Source organism: Microtus oregoni, unplaced genomic scaffold (assembly GCF_018167655.1).
Source record: "Microtus oregoni isolate MIOR12 unplaced genomic scaffold, Mior012 000013F_ref0000133, whole genome shotgun sequence".
In the NCBI taxonomy this organism is placed as follows: Eukaryota; Metazoa; Chordata; class Mammalia; order Rodentia; family Cricetidae; genus Microtus; species Microtus oregoni.
In genome coordinates this window covers 10,153,171-10,170,900 of record NW_024543072.1, presented here as the reverse complement: position 1 = coordinate 10,170,900, position 17,730 = coordinate 10,153,171, and the positions used below count along the sequence as shown (strand labels likewise).

The following is a 17,730-nucleotide window of genomic DNA, read 5'->3' as shown; positions in this document are numbered from 1 at the left end:
GCAAATGAGACTGAGCACTTGGCAGAATGAAAAAAGCACAAAGGGATGGGTCTCTTCCACTGCAAGTGGTTTGGAGAGAGTCACGTTGCTTGGAAAGCAGCCTGCTGGCCCCCTTCCTGCCCCAGCCACAAAGTGTATTCTCAGCAGCCTGCAAGGGGTGCCCACCCCAGACAGAAGCCTAGGTCCCTTTGGGGGCTAAGGGTAAAAGAACTTCAGTACCCAAAGGACTTCAGGGCTCCTGTCTACCAGTGTCTGTCACTAGTGAAACAGCGGGGAATCTCATGTATCCCAGGCCCAGCTGACAACACCCCAAGTTTCTCTGAGCTCTCCCAGACTCTGCAGTAGAACCCTTCACTCCAAACCACTAATGAACTCCTTCCAGCTCCAGGTTTAATTAGTTTTCATTGCAATATTAATGAGCCCAACAAACCATTTCAACTTCGCTGGATCACAGCTGGAATTCCTTTATTTGGCATTTGGTCTCTTTATAAGAGAGTCCCAGGCGCCTCCTCCTCCCTGTTTGCCCCAGTGAGGGGGAGCAAGATCACACTCATACTTTGCTTATCCCTTGGCCAGCCCAGGGACAGTAGCTTTAATAATTTTGAAGCTGGGGGCATTAAACACATCACAAACTGCAATACAAACAACATATAATATAACTCCAGGATTTTAATTACAGTGACTAATATATGTACCAACCCTGAAATCTCTACGGTACCATTAGGCCACACGCATGGATATTATTGGGAGGCTTAAAGTGTGCACAAGGTGTGCCGTTAGTTGATCCAAGACCTTCCAGGTCCAGAGTTCTCACCTGGGACTTGGAATTCATTTCTTGGGCAGTTTGAGCCACCCACCGAAGGCAGTGTTTCTTTCATTAGTGGCGATGAAAAATGATTAAACTTGGCCTCCAGCTCAGGTCAGCTCGTGTGGAATGTTGAGTGTGTGTAGGCTGCATGGCGGAGCAGTGAGGCATTGTCCATAGGTTCCTCTGGCTCTGTTTCCTCTCGGGGAGAAAAATAGTAGCTGACATGGAACTGTGGTCCTCCTGGAATGTGCCAGCCTGGTCTTGACAAGAAGTGACCTGGATCTATGAGAATCCCCCCGATGCTCTGTGCGATGAGAATCCACCCCATGTTCTGGGTGGGGTTCTTTCATCCAGACAGGCATGTGGACGGAGATATTGGAGGACACCTGCCAGGACTTGAACTGGTCCATTTGGTGTTGTTGGAACAAAATGCCTGAGGCTGGGTATCTTGTAAAGCAAAGGAGTTTATTCAGCTCATGTTTTAGAATCTGGATGTCCAAGATAGAGTGACTCCATGTTTGGGCTCCAGAGAGGGCCCCTCTGGGTACAGTGTGGCATGACAGATCTACTGTCCATCGAGAGAAGCAGCAGTATGCAGAAGGGACAAAGAACACAGGTGACCTCACTAGTAGCCATGAACTCCCATGAAAACTGACTTACTTCTTGAAGCTAGAACCAGTCTTTCCAAGGGGGAAGCCCTATAGCCTAGTGACCAGCCACTAGACCCAGTTCTTAAGGACGCTTCTTAGCACCACCACCTTGGGGACCAAGTATCCAGCACAGACACAGTATCCAAACCATAACAACCCCCACTGGGCCTCCCCAGCAGGAGGCCAGCTCGAAGTCTGAAAAGCTTAGGGAGCCCTGGTTCAGCATGGCCAGCACCAGCAGCCAGCAGCCATGCTGTGGAGTCAGCAGTAAGAAGATCACAGAGATGGTACAAGTCCAGAGGTGCAATCAGTGTAAGTAGATCCTGGCCAGTGCCCGAAAAGGGAGCAGAGCAAGGGAGGAAAACTGGCCACACATAAGGGAACATGGAAGGGGGTGGTCACAGCTCACACTGGGAGCAGGGAAAACCTCTCAGAGTCCATTGCCAGCGATGAAAGAGCTTCTTTCTCTATCCCAACAGCAGGAAAGCTTATTGCCCACACCTTGAGGTACAACTCCAGACCTACCAATGACATGGTGACCACTGACGTGGTGACCATTGATGTGGTGACCACTGACGTGGTGACCATTGACGTGGTACCATTGACGTGGTACCATTGACGTGGTGACCACTGACGTGGTGACCATTGACCTGGTGACCACTGACGTGACCACTGATGTGGTGACCATTGACGTGGTGACCATTGACCTGGTGACCATTGACGTGGTGACCACTGACATGGTGACCATTGATGTGGTGACCATTGACGTGGTGATCATTGACATGGTGACCATTGACTTGGTACCATTGACTTGGTACCATTGATGTGGTGACCATTGACGTGGTGACCACTGACGTGGTGACCATTGACGTGGTACCATTGACTTGGTACCATTGACGTGGTGACCATTGACGTGGTGACCATTGACGTGGTACCATTGACTTGGTACCATTGATGTGGTGACCATTGACATGGTGACCATTGACGTGGTGACCATTGACGTGGTGACCATTGACGTGGTACCATTGACTTGGTACCATTGATGTGGTGACCATTGACGTGGTGACCATTGACATGGTACCATTGACTTGGTACCATTGATGTGGTGACCATTGACGTGGTGACCATTGATGTGGTGACCATTGACGTGGTGACCACTGACGTGGTGACCATTGACGTGGTACCATTGACTTGGTACCATTGATGTGGTGACCATTGACATGGTGACCATTGACGTGGTGACCATTGACGTGGTACCATTGACTTGGTACCATTGATGTGGTGACCATTGACGTGGTGACCATTGATGTGGTGGCCATTGACGTGGTGACCACTGACGTGGTGACCATTGACGTGGTACCATTGACTTGGTACCATTGATGTGGTGACCATTGACATGGTGACCATTGACGTGGTGACCATTGACGTGGTACCATTGACTTGGTACCATTGATGTGGTGACCATTGACATGGTGACCATTGATGTGGTGACCATTGACGTGGCCTTCATAGTAAGATACCTCCATACCTGTTGTCCACGAAGGGACCATAGCCATGACAAGTCTCCAAGCCAGTGCCCCTACCTTGCAGGCTTTTACATGCCCCATCCTTGGAGCACACACTCACTGTGGCCAGAAGTTTCTTCCTTAAACAGTACCTTTCCCTGCCACCTCTCAGACCCACTAGAAGGGACAGACTGGCTCCAGAAACCATAGAAGAACTGTTTATCTTACCTCCCATGGGCTTGGAAACAGCCTCATAGCTCCTGGCAAGCTCCCAGTAACAGGTCAGAGAGTGGAAGAGAATTAAAGGACCCATGTACAAAATCTTATAAAATATTTATAAATAAAATAATATGAAACGTATAAGACTTGCATTATTACGTTACCATTTTGATAAATAAAATTATTAGATTATTTATGTGTTTTATGTGTATGGGTGTTCTACTTGTGTATATGTCTATGCACCACGTGCATGCCTGGTGCCTGTGGAGGCCAGAAATGGATGTTTGATTCTGTAGAACTGGAGTTACAGATAATTGTGAGCCACCATGTGGTTGCTGGATTGAACGTGGGCCCTCCGGAACAGCCGCCAGCACTCTTAATCACAGACATTTAAGGGAAAAGAACCCTATCTGACATCGTGGAAAAACAAGTCAAAGCTGATTAGAGACTTAAATGGTGAACCAAAACCATAAACATCCTTAGAATAAGACTAACCACTCCAGTGTAAACCTAGCTGACAAGGTTTGACTTGATCCCCAAATCACCATTCATATGAAGAAAAAAAAATGATACCATAAGCAACATCAAAATTAAAAACTGCCCATGAAGATCCTTAAAAGAATAAATGGATCTACATGAAGCTTTCATATACATAAGAAAGAACTTAAAGCTAAATATATAAATAGATTTCAACAAGAAGCAAGTAACCCAGTCAAAGATGGGCCGAGGTGCGCACAGTTACTTTACCAAGAAGAATGCACCCATAGGCCTGCAAATCAGGCCGTTGATTTCAGAGTCCTGGGGGACATGCAAAGAGAAACCACTACACATTGTCTGAGTGACAAAGACCGTGGTCTGTAAAAAGTGATGGAGGGAGGGGATTGGTCCCTCACTTGTCGCCAGGGGACATAGGAAGCGGTGCAGTTGCTTTGAAAGTTCTTCAAAAACTAACTGTCCTCTACGAATATTTATAGAGAATATAAACTTACATCCGTACAGAGCCCTGTGTACATGTCAGCCTGACGGAAGGCTCGGGAAGGGTGTCGGTAATATGGAAACTGAGCAGTCCCAAGGGGGAGTGACTGAAGACGCATGCCCGGCTCTGTTGAGAAGGAAGGAATCAGCTTGCCACCGTCTCATCCATTTCCTCGGCTCATCTCGGTCCATGCCCAGGAGCACCCGTGTAAGTGTCACTGACAATCTGTGTGTGTTTCCACTGCTCAAGTCACTGCTACCCTCAGTCCGTGACGGTTAAGTTCCACTTACTCCAGGGACTGTGGTGCTCCTGTCGGGCCCCTCCCAGCTGCCTCCCTTCCCTGTCTGAGACATTTTCCGTTTCCAGGACACCTGACCACATCTGTGGCTTTCACCTAGGGCCACCCTTGCCCTGTAGAAGGATGCCCTGTAGAAGCCTCAGGGGGCGATTGGAAATGGTACTTCAAGGAGCTATTAGGAGATTTGTGCCAGATTGGCACATTAGCAATGGGGAACCCCCAGCCACAACCTTGAAGTGACCTTCACTATCTCCCTGCCCACCTCTCATCTTAAACTCTCTGTGGACTTTCAAATGGACTACTTGTCTCTGGCTTTATCTTAGGCCCTGATGAAGGTACCCAGAATAAGATGCTGCAAAAGATGGGCATGCTAGAGGAAGTCCCTTTGGAGCCACTGGTACCAATATAAGGAAAAAACTGATGGATCGGGTATGGTGGGGATGTGGGGACTGGGCTCTAAGCTTGGCCGAGGTGAATGTAAAATCCAGGTCAGAGATCAGAGACATGAAGTCTGGATGGGAATGGCAAGGTGTCACTTCCAAGAGCCAAGACCAGATCAGACTAACAAATGGATGGCAGGTAAAATAACAGAATCAAGCGACTTGCAGGAACACTTCTCCGGACACCAGGATATATGACTAGTTTCCTATCAAAGATCTCGACAAGCTGGCACACCCCAGAGCCTAAAACCTGTAGCCCATATAAGAAATACAGCTGGCACTTGGGCTTTGAGAGAAAGAGAAGAAGCCGAGGTCATAACAGTTGGTTTTATATGAGCTGGCCTGAAGGCTTTAAGCTATTGTCAGTAACGCCAGGGCCAGAGGGACCGCTCACAAGGATTTAGTAAGGCTGTGGCCTTCCTGATCCAACAGGCTGGAAATTCACTGTAGGTGGAAAAGAAACTTCTAAAAACCTTGTATGTCCTGTAGCAGAAGCTGAAACACCACATGGAAAAGTGTCAGTGCTAACAACAACAACAGACACCTCACCCAGGGGCATGAATAGAGACAGGAAACTTCTATCAGATTGTATGAGCAACACTGGGAGTCTGAATGAAGCTCAAGTTCAGGAATGACTACTAAGCTCATCCAGCCATCCATCTGCCCATCTGCCCATTCACTTGCCTCCATCGTCTGTTTATATACCCATCCCTTCATTCAGCAGGCCCTTGTAGCATTCCCTATACATCCATCCATCCCTCCCTCTGTCCATCCCTCTGTCCATCCATTTATATACTCATCCATCTTCATCTGACAGGCCCTTGCAGACTTCCCCATCCATCCATCCATCCATCCCTCTGTCCGTCCATTTATTTACTCATCCCCTCAGGCCTTTGCAGAGTTCTGGGAGTCCACATGGTGCTAGGCCCTGAAAGATACCCATGACTAACACATCCTCATTCACCTCATGGCCTCAGAGGAAATGGGCTGATGTTCCCCAGGCCCCTAGACAGTAAAGAGATCCCATCTGCCTCACTGATCAGTGTCTACAAACTCCATGACATGTTAACACACATAGTACCATCTCAGAACTCTGGGTGAATTAATTGATGCATAGCCACGTGAATAAGTAGGAACTACAGAGCTGAGGAAAAAGAAGACCAGAGAGGTGAGGCGATTTACCTGAGATCACACAGGAAACTCAACCTAAATACTTATGCACTCCATCATGGCCTTTGTTGCCTAGCAGGAGAGTAGGCTGGGGCTCTGTCTACTGGAAAGAAAGGTCTCAGAAGCTAGAGTGGTGTCAGGTCATCCAGAGGCTCAGCAATGAAGTTATAGGAATCCAGTCAGATCTTAAAACATCAGTGCAAGGAGCTTCAGGAGGAGGCACCATCCACTGACTGACATTAAAGCCAGGGAGGGCAGAGGCGAGGTGAAGGGCGAGAAGGGAAGAGGAGAGAGTGAGCGGACACAGGGGAGGGAGGGCCTGAAGCTCCTGGTCTGTGGTGCACAGTCGGAAAGAGGAGCAGCAAGGCCCAGGCTTCTAGGCCCAATTCGCCAACAACGGGCAAAATCAACACACCCAGGGAAGCTGGCAGTTCTAGAGCTTCCAGATGCTACAGGGCCTGGGTGAGGCCACAGGCAGGGAAAAGTCAATAAAGACAACTTTGGGGGGGGGGGGGATGAGGGAGTGAGACGATACCATCTGAGGAGTAAATGATGCCGTCCCCACCCGAAGCCAGAGCAACCACTGCGTAAGTCCCCCCTGCGTGCAGACACTGCACACTTCACTGGCCCCGGGGATACAGCCTGTCACCCCCAAACCCTGCCAAGTGTCCACAGGCAACCGTGATGGAGGAGCTAGAACAAGCTCCAGGCACCGTGTGAGGACGCCTGAGTCACCTGCAGTCCGCAATAAGCAGGACACGCTGACAGCTGATGAACTTTGAGAGCATCACGGTGGCAGAGTGCCAAACTACAAATCACGCCACATCATCAGGAGAACCACAGCAGCCAGCAGGCGTCTCTGCGTGGCCTGCCGACTCCAGCTGTCTTAGCTCAACCGGATCTATTGACAATTCACTAATCCAGCCGATAGCTGGGCAGCTGACCCACCAGCTCCACTACTGCCCAGCCCAAGGTGACACCCAGCCTCCTCCCTAGCCCTCGGATTAGACGGTGTTAGCCACCACTAAAGAGCTGTCTTCAGAGCTGGCACTACCTAGGCAGCCTGGGGCACCCCCAGACGACAGGACAGAGGCAGCCTGTGCTCTGGGTGCATCTGTATCTTGTGCTGATTTTCTCAGCTTTCCTGACGTGATTCGCCTGTCAGCGACTGTCTTAGCAAATATCACTTCTGACAGGTTGCAGATGGTGAACCCTGCCCCTTCCCAAGAACAAGTCCACGGCCTTAGGTCCAGACTTGGGGACTGTGACCTTATTTGGAGAAAGGTGTGATTAAGATACGGAGGTGATACCACCCTCCTGGTCAGCCCTGACCCCATCTGCACGTGTGTTTTCATAAGCAGGAGCTAGGGGCATTAGAGCGAGGCAGAGGCTGAAGGGACAGGGGAACCCCAGCACTGGGCTAGGTGCATGGAGTCATGTGACCTTGCTTGACTTCCAGCTTCCACCCTCCATAATGCAAGAGAATACCTCTGAGTTGGGGCGTGTGGTCTTTTACGGCAGCCACGGGTGGTTATCACACATGGCTGGCAGTGTCTGGCCCAGAGTGCACTGTTATTTGCAGAAGGAACTGCAGGAGTTGGCCGGGTCCTGCTGTCTGTCCTTGGCTGGGAAGGGAATCCTGACATTGCATCTGCCAGGGTGTGGAGCCCAGGGCAGGGGCAGGATGAGAAATGGACCTATATATAACTGCATGGAGCCACAGGGAGGGCACAGGGTCAGGGAAGGGCTGCACCAAGGTCAGAGGCCTGGCCCCAGGAGATAGGGACTATGTAGGGAAGAACCATGCCTGAGAGCAAATCAGGGTACTCTATGCCTCTCAAAGTGCTGGGCCATGGTCCCATTCTGAACAAGAATGTCCAGCCTGCTTCCAAGTCATATCTGGTGTTGGGCGAAAAGCAGGCTCCGCTGAGCTGGGCATGACCAGATTTCTTCCTGCTATCTCATTGCCTCTCCGAGACAGGAAACAAGAGTATCCCGGAGGAGGGCACCCCTCTACGCCCGGGCTGTGGACCCTTGTGCCTGCCCTGCTTCTGTCATTTTGAAGGGGTCACCATCACGGTAAGTGGGCCCCTGTGCCCTTAGGGTTGAGGAATTTAGTGACAGTGGTGGTGTTCGTTTGGGGCCATCTCACAAAGGATGCGGTGCCAAGCAGCTTTGCTCAGCCCCGGGCAAATGTGGGCCAGGAGACGCTCTGCCTTAGGACTCCAGGCTTCCTGAGAGTCGGCTGCTGCTGTCCTCCACAGCACCAGCAGCCTGGTCAGCAAGGAGGCCTGGGTTGGCTTTCAGCGAGAGCCTTCTCTCCCGGGGGCTCTTCTGTCTATAGCAGCCCAGGCAGGAGGTATTGTGGCCCAGCCTTTCCTGCTCAGATTCAGGGATGATGGAGTTAATTAATGAATCTCAAATTCTAACTTGGATCGCTTCTTAGCTGTGTTGCTCAGAGTGAGTCTCTCAGTCTTTCTGAGTCTAGTTTCCTTGTATGCAAAATGAGGCCAATGGGCCGACTTCATTGAGGTCGAGGGGGCAGCATTAGATGGGACTGCAAGTATAACCAAAGTTCTTATGTCAGCAGAGGACATCTTCGAGCAATTTATTTTCTGTTTAATTTTTCTCCCCGAGAAAGCATGCTAGGGCTGCTGAGATCCACTCCACTGAGCCCTCAGCAACACAAAGGGTGCCTCTGGGGTTGGCCTCTATAAGTGAAGGAGGTTGTTGGGGCCCGCAGACACCTGAAGCTCCTCCCTGTGACTCTGGGCCCTGCCCTGGCTAGTCATAGTCAAAAGACCGGAATTCTGGACATGAAATCAAATTGTGCTCTCATCTATCCATGGCCACAACATCTCGTGCAGAAGCCCCTGGTGAAGCAGACACGGAGTGAATGTGTGGTAGTGGTCACCTATGGACAGAGCCAGCCTCCGTCACCAGGAGACATGGGGTGCTGCTTCCAGCCTCTTGCGTGGTCTTGGACAGGACCAAGAACCAGCACATCATCACACACCCAATACAATACTGAGCCAGTAATGGGTCCCTCCCCAATATACACACAAACAGGTAGAGGCACACACACAGACTCACACACTCAGACAGCTGCTCTCACACATCTGTATATACTTACATACACTCACACACATCCACACAGGGGCTCATGCACTGGAACACACAGACACATCACCACAGCCACTGGAAGAACAAGCAGAAGGGAGGGCCTGTGCCATCCAGGTGTGTAGTTTGACCAGCGGATTGACTGAAGAGCATCATCCCCCAACAGAGAGAGAGAGAGAGAGAGAGAGAGAGAGAGAGAGAGAGAGAAAGAGAGAGAGAGAGAGAACCATGTGTGCATGTGCTCCTCCACACCACAACCCCACAAGGCTGCCAGACAAAACATCCAAGAATGAACTTACCTCTAGGAGGGGTTGAGGGGGATCGCCTATATGCATTGTGTTGTACTGAGTAGGGCAACTTTTGCATATGGGGAAGGACTGAGAGGAATAGCCTGTGCATCCTGGGAGGGATTCAGTGGGATAGCCTGTGCATACTGAGAGGGGTTCCGTGGGACAGCCTGTGCATACTAACAGGGGTTGAGTGGGATAGCCTGTGCATCCTGGGAGGGGTTGAGTGGGATAGCCTTGCATCCTGGGAGGGATTCAGTGGGATAACCTGTGCATACTGAGAGGGGTTCCGTGGGACAGCCTGTGCATACTAACAGGGGTTGAGTGGGATAGCCTGTGCATACTGGGAGGGGTTGAGTGGGATAGCCTGTGCTTTCTGAGAGGGGTTAAGTGAGATAGCCTGTGCATATTAGGAGGGGCTGAGGAAGGAAGTCTGTGTGGCTGGTTCAGTCTTCCACTGCTGTGCCCAGCACCTGAGAGTGTGTCTGGGGCCCGTGCAAGCTAGGTAAGATGTGGCGAAGGTCTGCTCCTCAAGTTACCGTGAAATGTTGCCTAAGCGCCACACAACATGGAATAAAACATCCCACAGAGACTCACGGAATTTTGCCACCAAGGAGGAGTTGGAATAGACACGGCACTGGGCAGAAAGGGAGAACACCCAGTCTGAGCCCCGCCCACACTTCTCACTTGGTGAGAGGACCTCAGGTCTTACTCTGAGTGAACCCATCACTAACTCCAACAAATCGAGCTCCATGTCTACAAGCCTCTCTTCATCACAACGGATGCTGTTCAAGTGAAAACCCTGCCTGTCTGCCACCATCGCTCCTGCTCCTGATGTTGTTCAAGGGGAAAGCCCTGCCTGTCTGCCACCATCACTCCTGGCCCTAAAGACAACACTCTGTCATCTCTGATCTGAGCCATGGCATTGAAAGCAGAATCCTCCAGTGCTGCCACCAAGGAGACAGAACTTGGAGTCAGGTCTCATTGCCACCCACCGGGCCTCCATGTTTCTGACTCTGATCCCGAAATTTTAGGATCTGAACCTGGACCTTGACGCAGATGCACACAGCCATAAAGCACAATGAGCTGAGAATTCTGCGAACTGTGAGGGAAACCCCAGTCCTACAGTCAGACCTTCCCACGTCCACCTCCAGGAGAGGCAGCAACTATCCTGCTGAGCTCTTTCTTCAGATATGCAGAGCAGCAGACAGAGCACGGTCACTCCAGGAAGTGGAGCTGTCAGGATACACAGAGCACTGTCTCTCTGGCACCCTGTACCTCTCAGAAGCTCTGGTCTCAATGGGAGATCTGTAGGGACTTTGAGATGGTAGAGACTATGGCCATGGTGGGTGAGGAGGCAGGCAGCTCTGCTCAGGAGCTAAGGGACCTTCTCTAACAAAGAGAAGCCTGAAGTGGGCAGGGCAAGGATGTGGGAAGTGGACAGTGGGCAGGACTGGCAGGAATCAGAGGGGCTGGAAGTATCAGCACCCCGTTAGAACTGAATCGGCTGGTTCAGTGTGAGGATTGCAGAGCCAGCCTCCAATGGTGGTCAGGTCTGGAAGAACAAGCAGGGGAGAACCAGTGCCCTCCAACAGTGTGGTGGAGCCAATCATGACCAGAAATGCCCGTGGATGTGTAAGACGTTTGGACAAGTTTACACTCTAAGGCCTGGCTGGGCTTCACCACCTGCTTCCTTTTGAGCTTGATCAAAAGGCCCACTTTCCTGGTTAATGTGGGTCAGACTGTGTCCAAAAGATGTACCCTGATCATGCACTATGATCCTGGGTGGGCCCTTATGTGGGAAAGGGAATGCTCGGATGTTATTACGTCAGGAAACTTGAAATGAGTAACTCCCAACTACCAGGGAATGTGGAGTGTGATGGATCCTAAATGCAGTGACAAAGACCTTATGAAATATGGACAAAGGAGGGAAACACTAGGAAGAAGCCACATGCAGACAGACATCCTAGTGGCGTGAGTCTGGAGAAGTCATATGCAGATGACACCCTAGTGGTGCAAGTCTAAAGAAGCCACATGCAGACAGACATCCTAGTGGCGTGAATCTGGAGAAGCCACAGGCAGACGGAAGTCCCAGTGGTGTGAGTCTGGTCCTTCCTGCCTCAGAGCCTTGGGGCAGCACAGCCATACTGACAGCCGGATTGCAGACCTGGCCTCCAGGGCTGTGAGAGAATAAAGTGCAGTTGCTTTAAGCCCCCTGGCTTTGGCAATTGTTATAGCAGCCACCAAAGATAGAAATAGGCTCAGATCTGCCCGTTAGGATTACAGGTGAGGGTTTTATGGGGGTTTTGTGTAGTGTAGTGTTTTGTTTTTGCATCGTTATGTGGAAAAGGACATGTAGATGCCTCCATGGAAACAGGAATGTGTGCCGCACATCAGAGAAGTGGACAGTCGTCGGCAATGGAGAACCAAACATTTTTCACCTTGCTTGTTATTTTCTGTTTCCAAGTTCTTCCCAATGAGTATGTTACTTTTATTATGAGAAATAAAACAAGAGCTGTTCTTAAAAACAACATCTTTCTGTGGTTGTCACAAGCGTAGAAGCTGAAGAGCCCCATTTCTTCACATCTGGCATCTCTATCCTCACAGCACCTCCAGCCCCGCGGGGTATCCTGCTGCCCTCCCATGTCATAGGTAAATCAGAGGGCTCCGTGAGGCAGCGAGCTCATCTAAGGACAGGCCTGGACACAGAGTACAGCCTGTCTGACCTGGAGCCAAGAGGAGGAGGCCATGTCCTCCCATCAGACAGGCTTCTCTGCAGATGCCACCTCCACCCTCCTCCTTCCTGACCGCACCCAGTGCCTGGCCGTGTCCTTCAAGTGAGGTGGTGGGTAAACGTCTCAAGTGCCCTCCAGGCAGAGATAACTATCAGACAGCAGGATCCTGGAATTCGGTTTCTGATCTTCAAATGGAATGAAAGATAAATCATTTCTGCTGACTGTCTTTACCTGGCTGTGGGAGATGATGCATCACCATTTTTTAAAAGAAAATTAAGCCTTTAATTCCATGACATGTGTAATAAAATGGTACTTCAGCTCTCTGCACTGAATATATGGCCCATCGTGTCCTAATTTACTATTCTGACACTACCTAAAATGTTCTGGAGCTTTTAATGTGGCAATATATTCAAGCACCAAATCCAGCCTTCATACACAGCTGAAGCACTTAATCAACGCAACGGATGGCCGTGGGAGCAGAACAGGGTAGCAGCAAGAGGTGCTGGGTACATTCTAGCCCCACCACTGATGCTGAGGTCAGCTGCTGGCTGCAGTTCTTATTCTGGAAGGCAGAGATGACAGGACCTATCTGTCCCCGTTGGGCCCAAGGTACTATCATCTCTCTTTCTCCACTAAGAATTCCTTCATGCCATTTCCTTTTTCTGACAAGGAATGCTGTGGCTGCTTGCATACACACACACACACACACACACACACACACACACACATAAACACACATACACACACACATACAGATGCCTAGCACATGCACAAACACACACATACACACAATCATGGAGCAGTTCATCCCAAGGCTCTGAGCTATCATATATAATGTGTTTTGGATTCTAGGCCTTTATGGCCACAGATATGACCTGATGATCCATACAAAGGCCCTAAGGCCAATGTCATCATAAGATGAAGGGCAGGGACCAGGGGATTCTAGACCTATGCTTATCGTGTGCAGCTTTCTCTTCTGCTTGCTTATAACATTGACTAGTATGACCAGAGCCAATATATCAGCTGGCCTCCCAACCCTCCCATCCCTTGGCAATGGGAACAACCGCTGCATGGGTACCTTTGGATGTTTGAATGGGATCGTTTGGAGTGGCAGCCCTTCCCTTCTGCCAAAACATCCGAATGAACTCACGAGGTCAATGGCTCCAGCTCAGCTCCCAGACAAAGCAAAATCCCATCTCATCCTATTGAAGGGTCAAGTGATTGGAATGGTTGATTTAACTCTGAGAAGACTTATACAGACATTTGGAAGCATGCACATCTTATAGCAGGCACAAGCAAGGCTCCTGCTGGAGACAAGAGCCAGCTGAGACGAAGATAACGGCTGTGCTGAGACTAACTTTCTGAAGGAGGCTCGCTGTTATTAGCCAAACAACCTTAAACAAATTCTGTAGCTAGCACAAGCACCTTCCTCATAGGGGTGCTTGGTTATTCAAATTCTCCCACAGACTCAGACCCACACCTGACACACCGTCACAGTCACTGTGTGTTAGCTGCGGACTATCCCCACACATTACAGTGGCTTCCTGAACTTGAGTGACTTCCCAGGTCCTGCACAGTGAGTGTCCAGCATGATAAGACTCACGTGTGCCTGCGGTTCCTCATCCCTCACATTCAGGCCTTCAGCAAGTGCCTGCACACTCCCTGAGAAGGGCACTTTGACTCCCAGGCCTCCTTCACTCCCCTTCCTATGTCCCCTTTCTCACCCAGCTTCTCAATAGCTGCCTCACCCTGATTTTAGAGTTTTCCATTCAAGGACAGGAGTGTGTGTGTGTGTGTGTGAAGTGTGTGTGTGTGTGTGTGTGTGTGTGTGAGTTAATGCACGGTAGGTTCTATAGGCCCTTGTTTAAACCTGCCATTTGCTTCCTGTGAAACTGAGTAAATGCCTTGACCTTTAAGCCTGAGGAGATCCGGTCCTATCTGTCCCCAGCTCTCCTCTCACAGTGATTTCAGACCCTGAGTTTAAGTCCCATGCAATGAAGAACTCTGACTATCTCCTTTGTGGCCTGTGGTAGTTAGAAAACAAACACTCTTTGGAAATAAAGAAATAGTGAACAATCGAATCCCTGCAAGCTACACATAGAACCCACACACCCCTGAACAGCAGGAAAATAGGCTAAGAAGATGCATCACTTTAACTATAACCTCTTATCAACCCCTACACAAAGCCTAGGAACAAGTGGCAGTTACAAGGAGTTAGTGCAAGCCCAGGCTTCATCTCTAAGAATCAAAATGGTCCTGGAAAGACCACTGCATTCGGCTACAGAGGCTCCAGATTGTATAAATCCAGGAGATTTTAGACAGGGCAGTGCTGCAGGCCTGGGTTCCCAGACTGCTCAATCAGAGTGAGCCCCCACTGAGCCCCCTTCCTGGGTCCTGCCCAGATGCTGCTGTGTTTCTAAACCATCAACTGATTGCTTTTTGAAAATTCCCAAGCCAAAGCCAGAAGGCATAACTTGAGCGTTAGGTGAGAATGGAGCGCAGACCGGAAGAGGAGACACTTTGTGCCACTGAGTGCAGCCTTAAGCCCTGGCTTCTGCTGCTGCTTTGATCCATTGTTTAGAGTCTTGGGCTTCTAGCACCTAGAGACCCTAAACTGCTTGGCCTTAATTCCACTGGCTAACCACATGGATGGCCAATAGGGAGACCCTTCAGCAGACCCTTGTGCTGGTCGCGTGTGGATTCTACCTGCAGGAGGCTCTCCTCCTCACCTAGAGAGCAGCAGATGCCGGCTTCCCTTACTTTGCCCCAGTGGGAAGCATAAGATATGGCCAATGTAAGACCAAAGAGTACGATGGCTGCCTTCCCACAACCGTATGCTGTGTGGCAGTGGGAAGATGGACAGACAGCAACCATGGCCCTACTGACAAATTCTTCAGCTCCCACTAGGCAGGGCCACTGCCTGAGGCTGGTAGGGGGAGCAGAGTCAGACAGTCGCAGCCTTGTGGCCCATTTCCAAGTCAGTTTCCTCTCCCTCATCTCCGTCTCTCTCCCTGGTCTCACTGGCCTTCACAGGGCCTAAGGAGACAGGATTCCTAAGAATAAATCCCCACCCCATCCATGGCTGGGTTTGGCTGTTAAGTCAAAGGCTGCCATAGCACTAAGACCAAAACCTGGGGACAGTGCTGCTGACAGCCTCATGACAGCCCAGCGGGGAGGACAGCTATATTTAGCGCATGCTTGACCTAAGATGCTGTCTACCAGGAGCAGAAGCACAGCGAGGGGGCAGAGAGGCGTGGAGGAGAGGCCCCACGCACCCACAGGGCCCCAACCTCGTAGCCTCAATTAGCTACTCAGGCAAGTGTCGGCTTTCCAAACACAACTTTGTTTGCAGTGTTAGGGAGGCCTCATGACTCGCCAGGAGGCCTGATAGAAGTCACCGAGCATAGCAACCTTGTTGGGAGTGGAAGCTTAAAGCAGCTGGCTCTGTCTACAGCAGGAAAAATTTCACAAAGGAGTTGATCAATGTGCTGGCTCCAGGTCACAGAATCAGTTTCCTGGGAGATCACAGAGTGTGTGTAGGGGTGTGTGGGGGGGGGGGTGCAGGTGAACTGGGAGAACACAGTGTGTGGGGGGGACGTCCAGGTGAGCCTAGAGATCGCAGTGTGGGGTGGGGAGGCAGATGAACTGGGAGATTGCAGTGGGCGGGGAGGGGGGAGTCCAGGTGAAATGGCCATGACCAAGTTCTTTGTAAGGAAATTAAGATCCACAAATCAGCTCAGTGGTGGTGGCGCACACCTTTAATCCCAGCACTCAGGAGGCAGAGGCAGGTGGATCTTTTTGAGTTCAAGGCCAACGTGATCTGTAAAGTGAGTCCCAGTACTGGCAGGGCCGTTACACTGAGAGTCCCTGTCTCAGGTGGGAAGGGATAAACGAAAACAAACCAAAATCAGCTACCAATCCTTCAGGTGGTGATTTGGGGTTCACCCCCAATTCGACAAAGGTTCAGAAGGTGTTTTCCGAAAGTTTCACCAAGGGCCTCAGTAATTCTTGGGCTGCAGACATATTATTGTTATCTCCACCTCTGGAGGTGACCCAAGAAAAACAAAGCTGGGGTAGGGGCATAACATCCCAGAAGCAGTCTTAACCTCTGCCCTTTGAAGTGCCTGAAATTGGCCTGAGCCTACCCTGTCAGCACCCTGTCCCTGTGGGAGGCTACGAAAAACACAGAGCGAGGCATGTCTTCCTGTAGCTCATGAGCTCATCCCAAAAACAAGAAGCCCTGGGTAGTTCACTCTGGACCCTCACCCCCAGAAATAGCCCAGTGGCCTGGCCTCACCAGCATGCAGGTGCCTAGACAAGATGAAGGGAGAACGGGTTGAGCTGCCCTGAGACAAACAGGATTGCCTCGGGGGCTCACGGTCTTACTGTAGCTCTTCACTGCTGTGACTGAATACTGAGAAAAGTGTCTTAAAGGAGGATTTCTTCCAGCAATGACTTCAGAGAGTTGAGTCCATAGTCAGTCGACATTCAAGTGGCACATGGGACCATAGGTAGCCTTTATTTATCAGGCTGAGAAGATGGCTTAGTTGATAAAGTGCTTGCTGTCAAGCAAGAGGACCCAAGTTCAATTCCTCTGCACATACATAAAATGCCATGTGTGCTGGTACATCTGTATTACCAGTGTTGGAGAGGCAGAGACAGGTAGAGCTGCGGAGCTCTGTGGCCAGCCAGCTTAGCCTACTGGTGAGCTTCAGTTTCAGTGGGAGACTCTGCCTACAAATATACAAACAAACAAACAAACAAGATATAGAGTGACCGAGGAAGATACCTTATGACCTCACACACACACACACACACACACTTTCATCTCTCAGATCCTCAAACACATACATGCACATACTCTCAGCCATACACACTCACACACCTGTACACATTCTCACACCTGTACACGTTCTCACACCCCTGTACACGTTCTCACACCCCTGAACACATTCTCACACACCTGTACAAGTTCTCACACCTGTATAAGTTCTCACACCCCTGTATATGTTCTCACACACCTGTACACGTTCTCACACCCCTGTACACGTTCTCACACCTGTACAAGTTCTCACACCCCTGAACACGTTCTCACACACCTGTACACGTTCTCACACCTGTACAAATTCTCACAGCCCTGAACACGTTCTCACACACCTGTACACGTTCTCACACCCCTGAACACGTTCTCACACACCTGTACACGTTCTCACACCTGTACAAGTTCTCACACCCCTGAACACATTCTCACACACCTGTACACGTTCTCACACCTGTACAAGTTCTCACACCTGTACACGTTCTCACACACCTGTACACGTTCTCACACACCTGTACACGTTCTCACACCTGTACAAGTTCTCACACCCCTGAACACATTCTCACACACCTGTACATGTTCTCACACCTGTACAAGTTCTCACACCTGTACACGTTCTCACACACCTGTACACGTTCTCACACCTGTACAAGTTCTCACACCTGTACACGTTCTCACACCCCTGAACACGTTCTCACACACC

At 50.3% G+C, this 17,730-nt stretch overlaps 1 protein-coding gene across 1 annotated transcript in view; it reads left to right on the top strand.

Annotated features, from left to right (window-relative positions):
* The first annotated feature begins 8,068 nt into the window (after window positions 1-8,068).
* The window catches only part of CUNH10orf71 (chromosome unknown C10orf71 homolog), a 50,031-nt gene continuing 40,369 nt past the window's right edge, over window positions 8,069-17,730 (top strand). The window contains exon 1 of the mRNA XM_041662311.1: window positions 8,069-8,145. The gene's annotated coding sequence lies outside the window, so the exon portion shown is untranslated. The remainder of the gene's footprint in view (window positions 8,146-17,730) is intronic.